The sequence below is a fragment of the Triticum dicoccoides genome, chromosome 3A (genome assembly GCF_002162155.2).
Source record: "Triticum dicoccoides isolate Atlit2015 ecotype Zavitan chromosome 3A, WEW_v2.0, whole genome shotgun sequence".
Classification (NCBI taxonomy): domain Eukaryota; kingdom Viridiplantae; phylum Streptophyta; class Magnoliopsida; order Poales; family Poaceae; genus Triticum; species Triticum dicoccoides.
The window spans coordinates 724,038,236-724,044,243 of record NC_041384.1 but is presented as its reverse complement, the minus strand read 5'-3'; positions in this window follow the sequence as shown (position 1 = coordinate 724,044,243).

The following is a 6,008-nucleotide window of genomic DNA, read 5'->3' as shown; positions in this document are numbered from 1 at the left end:
AAAGAGAAAGGCCATAAAAAAGACCAAATAAAAAATAAAGGCCAAATAAAAAAGAAAGGCCAAAAAAGGGGGGACAATGCTACTATCATTTTACAACACTTGTGCTTCAAATTAGCACCATGATCTTCATGATAGAGAGTCTCCTATGTTGTCACTTTCATATACTAGTGGGAATCTTTCATTATAGAACTTGGCTTGTATATTCCAATAATGGGCTTCCTCAAAATGCCCTAGGTCTTCATCAGCAAGCAAGTTGGATGCACACCCACTTAGTTTCTTTTTGAGCTTTCATACACTTATAGCTATAGTGCATCTGTTGCATGACAATCCCTACTCACTCACATTGATATCTATTGATGGGCATCTCCATAGCCCGTTGATATGCCTAGTCGATGTGAGACTATCTTCTCCCTTTTTGTCCTCTCCACAACCAACATTCTATTCCACCTATAGTGCTATGTCCATGGCTCACGCTCATGTATTGCGTGAAGATTGAAAAAGTTTGAGAACATCAAAAGTATGAAACAATTGCTTGGCTTGTCATCGGGGTTGTGCATGATTTAAATATTTTGTGTGGTGAAGATAGAGCATAGCCAGACTATATGATTTTGTAGGGATAACTTTCTTTGGCCATGTTATTTTGAGAAGACATGATTGCTTAGTTAGTATGCTTGAAGTATTATTATTTCTATGTCAATATGAACTTTTGTCTTGAATCTTATGGATTTGAATATTCATATCACAATAAGAAGAATTACATTGAAATTATGCTAACTAGCATTCCACATCAAAATTTATCTTTTTATCATTTACCTACTCGAGGACAAGCGGGAATTAAGCTTGGGGATGCTTGATACGTCTCCAACGTATCTATAATTTTTGATTGCTCCATGCTATATTATCTACTGTTTTGGGAAATATTGGGCTTTATTTTCCACTTTTATATTATTTTTGGGACTAACCTATTAACCGGAGGCCTAGCCCAGATTTGCTATTTTATGCCTATTTCGGTGTTTCGAAGAAAAGGAATATCAAACGAAGTCGAAACGGAACGAAATCAACTAGAGAAGTTATTTTTGGAAGGAAAGCAACCCAGGGAACTTGGAGTGCACGTCAGGGGAGACACGGGCTACCCACGAGGGTGGGGGGCGCGCCCCCTGCCTCGTGGGGCCCCTGTGGCTCCTCCGACGTACTTCCTGCACCCATATATATCGTTGTACCCTAAAACTTCCAGAACGCACAATAGATCGGGAGTTCCGCCGCCAGAAGCCTCCGTAGCCACCGAAAACCAATCTAGACCCGTTTCGGCACCCTGCCGGAGGGGGCAATCCTTCTCCGGTGGCCATCTTCATCATCCCGGTGCTCTCCATGACGAGGAGGGAGTAGTTCTCCCTCGGGGCTGAGGGTATGTACCAGTAGCTATGTGTTTGATCTCTCTCTCTCTCTCTCTCTCTCTCTCTCTCGTGTTCTTGATTTGGCACGATCTTGATGTATCGCGAGCTTTGCTATTATAGTTGGATCTTATGTTTCTTCTTCCCCTCTACTCTCTTGTAATGGATTGAGTTTTCCCCTTCGAAGTTATCTTATCGGATTGAGTCTTTAAAGATTTGAGAACACTTGATGTATGTCTTGCCGTGCGTATCTGTGGTGACAATGGGATACCACGTGATTCACTTGATGTATGTTTTGGTGATCAACTTGCGGGTTCCGCCCATGAACCTATGCATAGGGGTTGGCACACGTTTTTGTCGTGATTCTCCGGTAGGAACTTTGGGGCACTCTTTGAGGTTCTATGTGTTGGTTGAATAGATGAATCTGAGATTGTGTGATGCATATCGTATAATCATACCCACGGATACTTGAGGTGACATTGGAGTATCTAGGTGACATTAGGGTTTTGGTTGATTTGTGTCTTAAGGTGTTATTCTAGTACAAACTCTAGGGCTATTTGTGACACTTATAGGAATAGCCCAACGGATTGATTGGAAAGAATAACTTTGAGGTGGTTTCGTACCCTACCATAATCTCTTCATTCGTTCTCCGCTATTAGTGACTTTGGAGTGACTCTTTGTTGCATGTTGAGGGATGGTTATGTGATCCAATTATGTTATCATTGTTGAGGGAACTTACACTAGTGAAAGTATGAACCCTAGGCCTTATTTCCTATCATTGCAATACCGTTTACGCTCACTTTTATCATTAGTTACCTTGCTGTTTTTATAATTTCAGATTACAAATACCTTTATCTACTATCCATATTGCACTTGTATCACCATCTCTTCACCGAACTAGTGCACCTATACAATTTACCATTGTATTGGGTGTGTTGGGGACACAAGAGACTCTTTGTTATTTGGTTGCAGGGTTGCTTGAGAGAGACCATCTTCATCCTACGCCTCCTACAGATTGATAAACCTTAGGTCATCCACTTGAGGGAAATTTGTTACTGTCCTACAAACCTCTGCACTTGGAGGCCCAACAACGTCTACAAGAAGAAGGTTATGTAGTAGACATCAACCAACAATGCCGAAGGCAAAAATCCAAAGGTGGTAAACGGTCAAAGACTCAAGCATTATATCTCAAGTACTCCCATAAATGTTGAGACGAATATAATTGATACCGGAACACCGGAGGATCACATAGGGGATACTTTCCAGAATGTTTTAGACTCCGAAAAGGAATAGGTATGTGGTACGATAAGTAAACCGACTCCAAAACGTTTCCAATGATAAATTTTCTCCGTTTGGAATATTAATTTTTTTGGAAAATTAGAAGTAGTCCGAAACAGACACGAGGACACCACAAGGGTGGAGGGCGCCCCCCCCCCGTCCTTGTGGCCACCTTGTGTGCCCTCTGGACTTCGTTTTCTTGCACGATACTTCTTTTGGTTGGTAAAAATTCATTATATAATCTCCCGAAGGTTTTGACCACCGTTCCATGGCAAAATCCCATGTTTTCGTTTTGAGTTGTTTCTACAGCAGATTTGGAGTAAGATGTCTTCGCAAGAGTCGGTCGGGGAGAGTTGGGTATCTCACCCGGCACCAGGCCCAAGAGCATACAATGATGCTAACCACTTTGGGGCAGGAACAAAGGAAGAGATGGAGGCTGACTTGAAAGAGTGGATGCCATGGAGGAGGATCAATAAGTCACCTCTCGCCTTCAAACCAGATTCATGCTGGAAGAACTTCAGAGCTCAGCAATACCAAATTCGGTTATTCCTCCCAATGCTAGATTTCTCTCTTATGAAAATATGAAAAAGAGTGTTGCTTTTTCTCCCGCAACAAGGAAACATCCATGGGTGGATGGAGCTTTAGCCGTCACGGGTAAACTTCGCAAGGAAGTAATGGATCTTAAGTAGCAAATTAATAAGCTTGAGGAAGAGAATATCACATCACCGCCCCCGAAGAAAGAGTTCTAAATACACGGGTATGGGCACTCCTCTTGGCAACTGCCAAGCTTGGGGGAGTGCCCCGGTATCGTATCACCATCACATCTTTATCTTTATTGTTTTTCCTAGTTCAATCCTTTTGGTTATATATTGATCTAGTAGAATAAAATTTTAGTTTGATTTAGCCTTGAGTTTTGCTTTATGTTCCATCTATGTAATCGAGTCCTTGAGATATATAATAAAGAGTAGTTTTGAGTTAAGGGCTTTGCTTTCTTGCTATTATCTTGAGGGAGTTAAATAAAAGAAAGAATAAAAAGAAATAAAAAGATCATATATCGATCTTATGGAGAGTAATGACTTCACATATAAAGAGTATGTTGAATAAAAGTTGTTGAGAGTTGACAAGCATAGTTTTGGTCATAGTTGTAATTAATAGGAAGTAATAAAGAAAGAGAGGTTTCACATATAAATATACTATCTTGGACATCTTTTATAATTGTGAGCACTCATTAAAATATGACATGCTAATAAGTTGATGTTGGACAAGGAAGAAAACATAATGGGTTATGTTTGCTTATATCCGAATAGAAGTTATATTGTTTTGGATTATCCAACATGTTGAGCTTGCCTTTCCCTCTCATGCTAGCCAAATTCGTTGCACAAAGTAGAGATACTACTTGTGCTTCCAAACATACCTAAACGCAGTTTTGCCATGAGAGTCCACCATACTTACTTATGGATTGAGTAAGATCCCCCAAGTAACTTGCCATCGGTGCAAGCAATACAAATTGCTTTCTAAATATATATGATCTATTAGTGTGAAGAAAATAAGCTTTATACAAACTTGTGATATGGAAGAAATAAAAGAGACAGACTACATAATAAAGGTCCTTATCATAAGTGGCAATATAAAGTGACGTTCTATTGCACTAAGATTTTGTACATCTAACCATAAAAGCGCATGACAACCTCTACTTCCCTCTACGAAGGGCCTATCTTTTACCTTTATCTCCTACCCTTACACGAGAGTCATGGTGATCATCACCTTTCCCTTTTTATACTTTTTCCTTTGGCAAGCTCTATGGTTGGAGAGATCCGAATATATATATCCACTCAGATATAGGTTTTCATAAAGTATTATTGTTAACATTACCCTTGAGGTAAAAGGTTGGGAGGTGAAACTATAAGCCCCTATCTTTCCCTGTGTCCGACTGAAACTTTGTACCCATAAGTATCGCGTGAGTGTTAGCAATTGTGAAAGATTATATCATACTTGAGTATGTGGACTTGCCGAAAAGCTCTTTAATTGACTCTTTATGATGTTATGATAAATTGCAATTGCTTTAATGACTGAGATCATAGTTTGTTAGTTTTCAATGAAGTTTCTGATTCATACTCTATCTTGTGAATGAAATGTTACTTTGGCATAAGAAATTACATGACAATATATGTTGTTGTTCTAAAGATGATCATGATGCCCTCATGTCCATATTTTATTTTTATCGACACCTATATCTCTAAACATGTGGACATATTCATCGATTTTGGCTTTCACTTGAGGACAAGCGAGGTCTAAGCTTGGGCGAGTTGATACGTCCATTTTGCATCATGCTTTTATATTGATATTTATTAGATTATGGCTGTTATTACACATTATATCACAATACTTATGCCTATTTTCTCTTATTTTATAAGGTTTACATGAAGAGGGAGAATGTCGGCAGCTGGAATTCTGGACTAGAAAAGGAGCAAATATTAGAGACCTATTCTGCACAACTCCAAAAGTCTTGAAACTTTACGGAGCTTATTTTTGGTATGTATAAAAAATATTGGGCGAAGAAAGGACCAGAGGGGGGCCACCAGCCAGCCACAAGGGTGGAGGGCGCGCCCTCGACCTTCTGGGCCCCTGGCTGGCCTCCGGTGCCCATCTTTGGCTATATGGTGTGTTTTGACATGGAAAAAACAATCAAGAAGGAGCTTTCGGGACAAAGCGCCGCCGTCTCGAGGTGAAACCTGGGTAGAACTAATCTAGGGCTCCGGCGAAGCTATTCTGCCAGGGAAACATCCCTCCGAGAGGGGGAAATCGTCGCCATCGTCATCACCAGCGATCCTCTCATCGAGAGGGGGTCAATCTCCATCAACATCTTCACCAGCATCATTTTCTCTCAAACCCTAATTCATCTCTTGCACTCGATCTTGGTCCCAAAACCTCAGATTGGTATCTGTGGGTTTCTAGTAGTGTTGATTACTCCTTATAGTTGATGCTAGTTGGTTTATCTGGTGGAAGATTATATTTTCAGATCCTTAATGATAATTAATACTCCTTTGATTATGATTATGAATATGCTTTATGAGTAGTTACGTTTGTTCCTGGGGACATGGGAGAAGTCTTGTTATAAGTAATCATGTGAATTTGGTATTCGTTCGATATTTTGATGAGATGTACACTACTAGGGAAAAGGCTACTAGTTGGCCACTAGTAGTGCGGGTACCCGCGCTACTAGTATCGCGCTACAGCTAAAAGTTAGTAGTAGCGCGGGTGCCACCCACGCTACTACTATTTGGAACTCGCACTACTAATAACAAAGTAGTAGTAGCGCATCTATTATACCACACGCTA